The sequence below is a fragment of the Balaenoptera physalus genome (assembly GCF_965194825.1).
Source record: "Balaenoptera physalus genome assembly, chromosome: 2".
In the NCBI taxonomy this organism is placed as follows: Eukaryota; Metazoa; Chordata; class Mammalia; order Artiodactyla; family Balaenopteridae; genus Balaenoptera; species Balaenoptera physalus.
In genome coordinates, this window is record NC_138883.1 from 24,538,731 (window position 1) to 24,551,485 (window position 12,755).

The 12,755-nt window shown below is 42.1% G+C and overlaps 1 protein-coding gene across 17 annotated transcripts in view; it reads right to left on the reverse strand.

Annotated features, from left to right (window-relative positions):
* Window positions 1–12,755, reverse strand: part of NRXN3 (neurexin 3) — a 1,702,647-nt gene that overhangs the window by 1,166,112 nt on the left and 523,780 nt on the right. The window lies entirely within an intron of this gene.

Sequence of the window (12,755 nt, forward strand, 5' to 3'; positions counted from 1 at the left end):
GCTCCATGTAATATCAAATGGCTAAAGCTCTCCCACAGATCTCCATCTCAACACGAAGACCCAGCTCCACTCAACGACAAGCAAGCTACAGTGCTGGACACTCCATGCCAAACAACTAGCAAGACAGGAACACAACTCCACCCATCAGCAGAGAAGCTGCCTAATATCATAATAAGGCCACAGACACCCCAAAACACACCACGTCCCTAACATGGGAAAGAAAAAAGTCAATCAACTCCAGAAAGCACAGAGAGTCCCATACAGGATAAATCCAAGGAGAAACACACCAAGACACAAATTAATCGAACTATCAAAAATTGAATACAAAGAAAAAATATTAAAAGCAGCAAGGGAAAAACAACAAATAACATACAAGGGAATCCCCATAAGGTTAACAGCTGATCTTCCAGCAGAAAATCTGCAAGCCAGAAGGGAGTGGCGGGACATACTTAAAGTGATGAAAGAGAAAAACCTACAACCAAGATTACTCTATCCAGCAAGGATCTCATTCAGATTTGATGGAGAAATGAAAACCTTTACAGACAAGCAAACGCTAAGAGAATTCAGCACCACCAAACCAGCTTAACAACAAATGCTAAAGGAACTTCTCTAGGCAGGAAACACAAGAGAAGGGAAAGACCTACAAAAACAAACCCAAAACAACTAAGAAAATGCTAATAGGAACATACATATCGATAATTACCTTAAATGTAAATGGATTAAATGCTCCAACCAAAAGACACAGACCGGCTGAATGGATACAAAAACAAGACCCATATATATGCTGTCTACAAGAGACGCACTTCAGACCTAGGGACACATGCAGACTGAAAGTGAGGGGATGGAAAAAGATATTCCATGCAAATGGAAATCAAAAGAAAGCTGGAGTAGCAATTCTCATATCAGACAAAATAGACTTTAAAATAAAGACTATTACAAGAGACAAAGAAGGATGCTACATAACGATCAAGGGATCAATTCAAGGAGAAGATATAACAATTGTAAATATTTATGCACCCAACATAGGAGCACCTCAATACATAAGGCAGATGCTAACAGCCAGCCATAAATGGGGAAAGTGACAGTAACACAATCATAGTAGGGGACTTTAACACCCCACTTTCACCAATGGACAGATCATCCAAAATGAAAATAAATAAGGAAACACAAGCTTTAAATAATACATTAAACAAGATGGACTTAATTGATATTTATAGGACATTCCATCGAAAACAACAGAATACACTTTCTTCTCAAGTGCTCATGGAACATTCTCCAGGATAGATCATATCCTGGGTCACAAATCAAGCCTTGGTAAATTTAAGAAAATTGAAATCATATCAAGTATCTTTTCTGATCACAACGCTATGAGACTACATATCAATTACAGGAAAAAGAAACTGTAAAAAATACAAACACATGGAAACTAAACAATATGCTACTAAATAAACAAGAGCTCACTGAAGAAATCAAAGAGGAAATCAAAAAATACCCCAAAACAAATGACAATGAAAACACGACGACTCAAAACCTATGGGATGCAGCAAAAGCAGTTCTAACAGGGAAGTTTATAGCAATACAATCCTACCTCGAGAAACAAGAAACACCTTAAATAAACAACCTAACCTGACACCTAAAGCAATTAGAGAAAGAAGAACAAAAAAAACCCCAAAGTTAGCAGAAGGAAAGAAATCAAAAAGATCAGATCAGAAATAAGTGAAAAAGAAATGAAGGAAACAATAGGGAAGATCAAGAAAACTAAAAGCTGGTTCCTTGAGAAGATAAACAAAATTGATAAACCATTAGCCAGACGCATCAAGAAAAAAAGGAAGAAGACTCAAATCAATAGAATTAGAAATGAAAAATGAGAAGTAACAACTGACACTGCAGAAATACAAAGCATCATGAGAGATTACTACAAGCAACTATATGCCAATAAAATGGACAACATGGAAGAAATGGACAAATTCTTAGAAAAGCACAACCTCCTGAGACTGAACCAGGAAGAATAGAAAATATAAACAGACCAATCACAAGCACTGAAATTGAAACTGTGATTAAAAATCTTCCAACACACTATAAAACTCTTAGAGGAAAACGTAGGAAGAACACTCTTTGACATAAATCACAGCAAGATCTTTTTTGATCCACCTCCTAGAGTAATAGAAACAAAAACAAAAATAAACAAATGGGACCTAATGAAACTTCAAAGCTTTTGCACAGCAAAGGAAACCATAAACAAGACGAAAAGACAACCCTCAGAATGGGAGAAAATATTTGCAAATGAAGCAACTGACAAAGGATTAATCTCCAAAATTTACAAGCAGTTCATGCAGCTCAATATCAAAAAAACAATCAACCCAATCCAAAAATGGGCAGAAGACCTAAATAGACATTTCTCCAAAGAAGATATACAGATTGCCAACAAACGCATGAAAGAATGCTCAACATCACTAATCATCAGAGAAATGAAAATCAAAACTACAATGAGGTATCACCTCATACCAGTCAGAATGGCCATCATCAAAAAATCTACAAACAATAAATGCTGGAGAGGGTGTGGAGTTAAGGGAACCCTCTTGCACTGTTGGTGGAAATGGAAATTGATACAGCCACTATGGAGAACAGTACAGAGGTTCCCCTAAAAACGAAAAATAGAACTACCATATGACTCAGCAATCCCATTACTGGGCATATACCTTGAAAAAACCATAATTTAAAAAGAGTCATGTGCCACAATGTTCACTGCAGCTCTATTTACAATAGCCAGGACATGGAAGCAACCTAAGTGTCCATCGACAGAGGAATGGATAAAGAAGATGTGGCACATATATACAATGGAATATTACTCAACCATAAAAAGAAACGAAATTGAGTTATTTGTAGTGAGGTGGATGGATCTAAAGTCTGTCATACAGAGTGAAGTAAATCAGAAAGAGAAAAACAAATACCATATGCTAACACATATATATGGAATCTAAAAAAAAAATGGTTATGAAGAACCTAGGGGCAGGACAGGAATAAAGATGCAGACGTAGAGAATGGACTTGAGGACACAGGGAGGGGGAAGGGTAAGCTGGGACAAAGTAAGAGAGCAGCATGGACTTATATATACTACCAAATGTAAAATAGATAGCTAGTGGGAAGTAGCCGCATAGCACAGGGAGATCAGCTCAGTGCTTTGTGACCACCTAGAGGGGTGGGATAGGGAGGGTGGGAGGGAGACGCAAGAGGGCGGATATATGGGGATATATGTATATGTATAGCTGATTCACTTTGTTATAAAGCAGAAACTAACACACCATTTTAAAGCAATTATACTCCAATAAAGATGTTTTAAAAAGAGAATATTAATTAAGTTAACTTAATGTAAGCTAAAAACATTGGAAACAACAAAAAAAAAATCCATGTAAATGTGCCAAATAACTTTATCTCTAGACCATGGAGGACACAAAGTAACATGAGATATAATCTCTGGTATCAACATGCTTAGAAATGTTGGAGGATGTTTTATAATTTATATCAGAATTGGAGCGAGATATCTGTCACTCCAGTTAATGAACATGCAAGGACCTATAATCAGAAACTTGACCCAGATTTTATTTCTCTTCCCTCTGCTTTCTAGGAATGGCACTGTTACGGTCTTCTAGACTTTATAAACAAAGAGGCTGTGTGTTTCTGATGGCGTAACCAATGCATCCCCAGTGTCTGGCACACAGTTGAGGCTCAACAAATATACACTCTAAATTCTTGTATTTTCTTAAGTACTACACTGACCTACCCAGTGAATACCTACATTTCCTTCTGTATTAGAATATTTGATGTGGGCACCAACCTGACTACAGTGAAAGTTACATGTCACAAAGCAGAGGAACTAAGATCAGATGAGTAGGTGGTACCTGATTATGAAAAGCTCTAAAAATATAGTCATTATGCAGTTGGGAAAAAAGGAACCATTAGAGTAGACAGGAAGCCTTTATCGGTTTCATCAGAAAGGTGACAAAATTTAAAAGGTGCCTTCCTGAATCACTAGGAATCTACTGTTATTTTTATTCTGAGGACTAGACATGACTCTAATCACCTTACTTTTTCCCTGGAGATTACATGCCCTTCCCTGCTTAGAACCCTTCAATGGTTTTCTACCAACTTCAGAATCAAATGCAAACTTTGAAGCATTACATAGAAGTCTTCCTGACCTAGCCCCCTCCTCATCATCACCAGCCGTGCCAAAGTTCTGCAGTTCTTCCAATAAACCACCGCCACCCCCCACCCCAGCATAAACCTCACTTGGATTCTCTATCTGAATAACTACTGCTCACCATGAGAGGCATAGTTGAGGTATCACCTACTTTGGAAGCCTTTCCCAACATTCTTGCCCATTCCACTCCCACCCACGGCTGATTTCCTTCCCTCTGCTCCCAAAGCTCCATATTCCAACTGTTATCAGAATTTATCATGTTGTGCTGTAATTGTCTGTCTCCCACGGTCTATCCCAGTGCCTGGCACAAAGTCAGTATATGTTTTTAGGAGGATGTGGAAGAATGGAGAGGAAGAAGGGCAAGGAAGATCACAAAGTCTACATCCTGATGCCTCTATGTCAAGGAGGACTGAAATGCAGAAAGAAGCCTCTCCATTCATTCTGCTTGACAGTAAGTGATGAGACAAGAATGTAGAAAGCTAAAGTATCACAGTTAAAAAGAATCTGATAGAACCATTGAATAGTTGTTTTCCCTAGTGTGCATGCTTAAGAAATGTGTTTATATTTTAAGGCTATAAATATGGAAACTTCTGCACCCTAGAGTGGCAGCTGTCATTAGTCTGTGTGTCTTGGCAGAACACTAACAGAAGCAGCAGCGAAAAAACCCAATCACAAATTCTAGCAAGGTACTCTAGGAGACTGCCTGACAAAGCTCAGCACCAGCACTGCCTCCCACTCTTGTAGCATGCTAAAAGACTACTGTACACTTCTTTATGACTATGTAGCCCGGACTGTCATAGAAAACATATTTTGAAACAATACCTCAGAGCCTTTATCCCCTGCACCCAGAGTCAAAAAACCAAGAATGAATCCCCAACAATGAAGTCTTTGGCCATGGCTAGCAACTTCTGGCCGCCACCAACTACCCTGCAAGAATATAGATTACAAGAGTAATGCCAAACAGCTTTTGAAGAAAAATTGTATGAAAAGCCCAAAGGCAAAAGAGCAAGGGAGAATGACTATAAAAGGACTCAATGAAACAGAACCTTTAAGATGTCTAACATAGTTGGCTGGAAACAATAGTAGCATATCAGGAAAGCCAAGTATTCCATGCAGCCCAGAAAAATGAAAGCAGTGGGTTCAGAACCATGGACAGTGACAGACTACACCAAGAGGTGCTGACCAACACACAAGCTCCAGGAGGACTATCTAAGGCTAACAGGGCAAGTTCACATAGGGGCTTTGCAGTTCACCCTCTTACAACGTGAAGCCCATTCATTCATATAAACTACACGTGGACCAGAAATGTATGGCTTCCTGATGGTCACCCAACTTTCTAAGAAGGGGATCTGCCTGTCAGAAGCAATTATCCACTATTTCTTGCCTAGCCTGCTAAGCACCTCTGCTTCCAGCCTAATAAAGGCTCTAATCAGATGGCTTTTCAAAGTGATCCAAAGAGCCCCTCTGCAACCAGCAGAAGAGGTGAGGAAAGTATAGGAAGAATATGCCAGGCTGGTGGGTACCTGATAACATAATCATTTCCAACCTGTGCAAAAGACAGCAAATAAGAGTTGGGTTCAAACTGACAATAATAGAGACAGAAATGCTAGGACTCAAATTAATTTTTTCTAAACAGGTTCCTTTACCCTTGGTTAATTTCAAAATAAAGAGTCGTGCAACAAACAAGGCCAACCTCCTTATAGGGGCTCCCTTTCAAGGTGATGGTCCTTAGCCCCAGTACTTACACCTGTGACTTTACCTTTAGTAAATCTGCAGAGACCTACATAGCCACTAGATGTCCCTTATGCCACGTAAAACCAACCCGAGATGAATTTCACTACCAGTTACACAAATCATATTTAAAGAAAGCTTTTCTAAGTCTTGGATCTTAGGTGTCAACTATAACTCCTATTACAACTCACTCCTTCTCCTTATTTATATTTTGTTCATTTCTACAGTATTTCAATAGTCTTTTATGATGAAATATTAAATTACAGGCAGAGAATAGGAAACTATTACGAATTAAAATTTAGAGGTAGAAATGATAGAGAAATAGAGAGGAGTATTGCAGGAAAGGGATATAGGGTGTCTAAAGAGATCCAAACAAAGTTCATTATCACTTTTAGGAATCAAATAAGTTTCAATATAAATGGAGAAACCCACAAGCTAAGCCTAAATTCAGAGTCTCCATACATTGGAATGTTAGATTCAATGAAATTAGGTGTGGCAAATAATTTTAATTTCACATGTCAAGTTTGATCAATTAAGAGTGACTGCCTAGGACACAAAATAGGAAAGATTGGTCACAGCACAATAATGAGCAACGTCTAATATGGTTATGAAAATGCGGCATGGTGGCTCCCATGATATGCATTTGCAGAACCTGAGTTAACCCCCAGCTCTAAGCCTCCCAGACTTGGGATGACCGTGGGTGATGGCAGCAATGATGATGGTAGTAGTAGAAGTAGCAAAAGTAGCAACAGCTAACCTTAGTGGAGGGCCTTCCATGGGCCAGGTATTGTTCTTAGTATTTTACATAAAATAATTTAATCCTCATATGGCAAATATCCAAACCGACATATAAGCCCAAACCAAGATATAACACTACTTCTGAGAGTAAAAGAGAGCACTTAATAATTCACCTGGACAACAGGTAACCCAGAACTTTCCAAGACTACCTGAGTTGGATGGCCACCCTATTTGATCCTCAGAACAACCTGAGGCATGAGAGGCAGCATAACTAAGGTACTGGCCTGCAAGTCTTGTAGCTGCCCAGCTTCCAGACTGAAGAAAGAACCCAGAGACAGCTACAGAGACATCCGCAGTTTATTGGATGGGGATCTTACATGTCTGCAGCAAAAGGGCCTGGAGCGACACCCCTGTGTGTGGAGCAGACAGGAGGCGGGACACGGCAGCCATATTCCCTACTCAGGAGAGGAGGAGGCTACCACTTATGGGGGAAATGACGTCAGGTTGGTTCATCAGTTACCAGGGAAACCAGGGCTGGGGCAGGGGGCAAGCACGCCGGTGATTACTGATTAAGCACTATAATTAAGAGGATTGGATGGTCATGTGAGTGAAGCAGGGACTGATCAGGAGGATATACAGGGAGCAAGAGAGCAGCCATCTTGAGTGGCCTGACTACACATTTCATCCCTACGTACCCTGCACGACCCTTACAATCTTGGTCCACTCCTCTTCTGCAACACACCTGGGGTCATTTAGAGGTACACTGCAACCGGATACCACAAATGCAATACAGACAGCAGCTAAAGAGTAAGCCAGGTGTTTATTGCGTCAATTTTTCATGAAAGCCCAGAGGAGGACAACAATGGCATCTCACTGTAGACCCAGCAATCAGACTCATTTCACAGTGAGGCCGCCATTCTTGGCCAGTCTGTAAACAGATCTCCCTCTGCTCAGACTAGGGGTGAATGTAAGATGTTTAACAGGCACGATACAGGGGAGATATTACCATCAGGCAAAATACAAGCAGTAGCAGCATCCTGAGATAACACCACCCTTAGTCCTCAGTCCCCACAGCTGAGGCCAAATACCGGCAAGGCGGTTTAACAGACCACAGGGTTAATATAATGGTGCCTTTCTCCAGTAGGGGGCCTGGATTAATTACCTTAGTCATCTTAAGTGGGGCAGGTAGAAGACAGGTGAAATCTAAGCTCTTTTCTAATCCTGTTCCCCACGGGGTGGTACACCCAAACAGCCGAGGACTTACCGCCAGTCCCAGGGCCTTTTTATAATGTGTCCCCTGGGTAGGTCCTGTGGCGAGGGCAAAAGTGAGCTACTGTCCTGACCGACAGCTGGCCGAGGTCCTTTGCGGTTAACGGTTGTACTCGGAGGGTGTTGACTAGTTGCCTCTGGGTTAACACGGCCTAGGCACTGGGACCATTGCTCCTGGGATATTCAGTTATAGTTCGTAGGGCTCGAGTTAGCCTCCTGGTCCTCGTGTTGAGAGAGCGGTTTCCCGTCTCAGCTGTGGTTTAAGTAGCCTGTTCATCCTTCCAATTAGCTGGGCAGCAGTGGGGTTGTCGGGCAGGTGGAAATGCCAGCGTATGTCATTTTTATGGGCCCACTCCTGAACTTCATGGCCGGTAAAGTGGATCCCTGGGTCACTATCCAATGTCCATGGGGGTCCTGTACATCACGCACAGCTGTTCTAGACCCCGAATAGTGATTTTTGGCGTTGCTCGAGGCCTCGGGTAGGCCTTTGTAAGGTCTCCCACCTGTTGTAACGCTGTGTAGATGCATACGGCTGCTGTTCCATCACACTATATGGTTGCTCTGCCCACTTCCGTAGCTGGGATCAGGAGCCCAAGGACACTTATTAGTTTGCCGTTGCCACAGGCCCCAAGCAAACCCTTCCGGGTAACTGGCCACGTCCAAGTCACAAGTCAGTCCCTGAGTTAATATCCCTAAAGCCTGTGTCTGTAACTGTTTAGGGGTGGAGGGTCAGACAACACCTAAGTATCTGATAGATAATCCAGGTCCTTGCGTTTTTTTCTGTATTCACCAGAGATCCCCGTGCGGTCATAGGAACCACAAGCACGGGGCTGTTACTTTTAAACTGGTAAGAGATTCCAAGGTTAACAGGGTATCATCAATCTAATGGAAGAGAAAGACATCTCCCATGGCAGTCAGCTGCCACGGGGCCCCACAGGCTAGTGGACGGCCACCTCGGGATCACCCCTGCAATTTCCCACTCCCCATCCTTATATCCTGACATCTTGGCGCTCACAGGAGTTTTCTCAGCCTCCTGGCTGGCTCTTCAACTGTTGGGCTGCACCCGAGGGCCTGCAAGCCTTGTAACTGCCCAGTGTGGAGACTGAAGAAAGAGCCCGGAGACAGTAACAGAGACATTAACGGTTTATTGGACAGGGGATCTTACTGGTCCGCAGCAAAAGGTCCTGGAGTGACACCCCACTGTGAACGGCAGCTGACAAGCAGACACGGCAGCCATCTTCGCTGCTTGGTGGGGAAAGAGGCTACCATTTATAGGGGGAATTGACATCAGGTTGGCTCATCAGTTACCAGGGAAACCAGCAGCTGGGGCAGGCGGCAAACATGCAGGCAGTTACTGATTAAGCCCTATAATTAACAGGATTGGATGGTCATGTGAGTGAAGCAGGAAGTGGTCGAGTAGGGGATGCACAGAGAGCAAGAGAACGTCGATCTTGAATGGTCTGACCATACATAGGGTTAAGAGACTTTTGCTGAAGTCAAACTATATGGGTTCAAATCTTTACTTTGCTTCTTGTTATTGTGTAACCTGGACAAGTTATTGAACCTCTCTGTACCTCACTCAGCTTCCTCACCTTTGAAGTGGGAATAATAACAGTACTCTTACCTCATGGGGTTGTGGTGAGGACTAGAAGATTAGGTAAACGTAGGGGGTTGAGAATAGCTCTTGGCACATTGTCAGTGTTGGTTACAATTATCTTCATTTTACAAAAGAGGAAACGGGAATCAGAGATTTTAATATCTGTCTACGGTCACACAGCTATCATGTAGTGGAGCCAGAATCAAATAAGAGTAAGTCTGGCTTGGGAGCCTGTGTTCAGTAACTATTACTATCCTACCTCTACACAACAGAAGAAAACAAACAATGTTTCCATAAGATCCCTCCTATCATCCCGTTTCTCCCACTAGCTGGGCTGTAAGAGAATCACTAGAAATGGGAGTCTCTCCTGCCTGAGGCTTAGGCCAGCAGGTTACAGTCAAGAAGGCACATGAATGAAGTATGCTCAGGGCATCCGTCAGAGCCCTGTGGAAGATCTCTCCTGGGGTCCATGCCCCCCTTAGGCTATATGAGAGAGGTGTAAAGGAGGTGTGGAGGAGCCAGGAAGAATCTGCTTCCCAAACTCAACTGCTGAAGTTCGCGAATTCAAACACTGGTGAAGAGCCGGCTCCGACCATGCACACGGGGGCCCGATCCGGAGCTCCTCTCTCTTGAGTCCACCTGAATTTCCCTCCCAGTGACCACCTGCATCCTTTGTGACCCTCCTAATGAAAAAGATGGCAAAAGCAACTGCTGGACACAGAAGAGTGAGTGCCAGGCTAGCTGAGCACATCTGTTCCCCCAGAACTAGACCATGATACATCCAAAACAGGGCCAGGAACTGGCTGCCACTGCTGACGTGCCCAGAACTCCAACCAGCTCTTCTAGTACTTACTCAGATCCTCAGTAAGTATTAACTGTTTATTTTCATAATGAGAGCTGGGAATGTTACCATAGCCACCTGTCCAGCGACATGAGACTGACCTAAATTAGCCCCGTCCTCATAGTAGCCCCTGGCTTCTTTGAAGTGGGCCATCAGTTTGAAAATGGTTTACTCATGAGGTATGCCTGTAAGCAAACCAAGGTCCTAGAAGAATAAGCACTTTGAGCCAAGGGGAAAAACATCTGTCTCTTTGAAAGGCTGAATAATTTTTCCCAAAGATATCAGGTCCTAATGGCTAAAATCTGTAAAACACTACCTTACTGGAAAAGGGTCTTTGCAAATGTGGTTAAGGCTCTTGAGATGAGATTATCCTGTACTATCCAGGTGGGCCCTAAATGCAATCACCTGTATCCTTATAAGAGTCAAGCAAAGGGAGATTAGACATACAGAGAGAAGACGACAACGTAAAGGTGGCGGCAGGATTGGAGAGATGCAGCCACAAGTCAAGAAATAGCAGCAGCTACCAGAAACTGGAAGAGGCAAGCAACAGATTCTACCCTACAACTTCCAGGAGGAGCGTGGCCTTGCTGACCTCTTGAATTCTGCCTGGTGAAACTGGAAACTGATTTTGGACTTCTGACCTCCAAGACTGTGAGAGAATAAATTTCTGCTGCTGTGTTAAGCCACCAGTTTCTGATACTTTGTTACAGTAGCCAAAGGAAATACATACACTTTTTCTCTTCTCATTCCCCAGCCCCTATTAAAGTTTGACTTGCAATAACCCCCTCAAGGCAAAGCCTGCCTGCTTTGAGGCTTGCCATACATGGATTTCTCAGGTTTGGCGAGGAAGAACCAAGTAAGAGTGGAAAATTGTCCAGGCCTATCAACACTAGTAATCCAATCCTAGGATGCACTGTCTCTTAAGTTTAAATTACCAGCTATGCTTAGCTATCAGGTTTTTGATCCCACAGCTTTATCAAGTATATGCTTATATAATAAAGAGAGGCTGCCTGACTCATAACCCACCATAGCTGGAATTCAAATCAAAGCAAAAATTAATATAAGAATTAAAACATGAATTATGTACAATTCACTGTGCTAGAAGCCATCTAATTTTTACAACACAATCTCTTTCCTGAAGAACTTAGCATGTTCTGGGGAAAACAGACCCGTATATTGTTATTCATTCACTGAGCATTTACCTTGCAACTACTATATACAAAGGACCATGCTGGGAAGTGTGAGGGATACAAAGAAGAAAGAGACACTGGCTCTTCCCTCAGAGATTTTTTTTTTCTTTTTTACTCTATTAAAGGAAACAGATAGATACACATTTATTCAGTTATTCATATGTTCATTGTCTATTCATTCAGTGTCATGCTCTGTGGAAATACAAAGATGAAAAAGATAAGTCCTCCGTTAGAAGGGGAGACAGTCAGAAAAGTTAGCAATTTGCATGACAAAGGTTTCTAAAAAGTATTCCTACTTACCATGAAAGCAAGGATGAGCCCTAATTCAATCTATGAGTGGGAGAAAGGGTCAATCAAAAAATTGACCTTCCAAAGGATAGAGTACTAAGGTGAGGCTTAATAAATGATTTGCATCAGCCAGGAGAAAGAGGAAAGTAAGAGAAACAACATGCGGAAAGAGAGACAAGGGTGAAAAGTCTTACATATTCACAGAATGGAGGGTGATTAGTATGGCTGAATTACACAGAGTAGTGGAAGGGATGGAGGTGATAGTAGAGAAGACGGTAAAAAAGGAAACTGGGTAAGACCCCAGAAGACCTCCTGCATTCAGCTGCAAAGTTTTAATTTGGTCCTAAAGGCATTGGGGAACCACTCATGCGGGAGAGTCATGAGGTCAGGTTGGCACTGTATAAAAGATTAATCTGGTGGCCATAGGAAATGAATTAAAAGGAAGCAAATTTTAAAAAAAGCCAAAAAACAACTTGAAAATCTACAGCAACATGACATATGTAAGACCAAAAGTATAAAAAGTGCAATGAATAGAATTATTATGGCTTGGTGATGTATGTGTCAGGTAAGAGAAAAGTGTAAAGAAAATGAAGAAGAAAGGATCAAGCTGATAAAATAAATTCATGCCAAATCACAGTCTTAAAAATGAAGCTAAGGGGACTTCCCTGGCAGTCCAGTGGTTGAGACTTCGCCTTCCAATGCAGGGTGTGTGGGTTCGATCCCTGGTTGGGGAGCTAAGATCCCACATGCCTCGGGACCAAAAAACCAAAACATAAAACAGAAGCAATACTGTAACAAATTCAATAAAGACTTATAAAAAAAAGAAGCTAAGCACCGAGGATCCAGAGCAGGAAAAACGTAATCAGAAACAAGTTTTATGAAAAACAATATGGCAACTGTGTG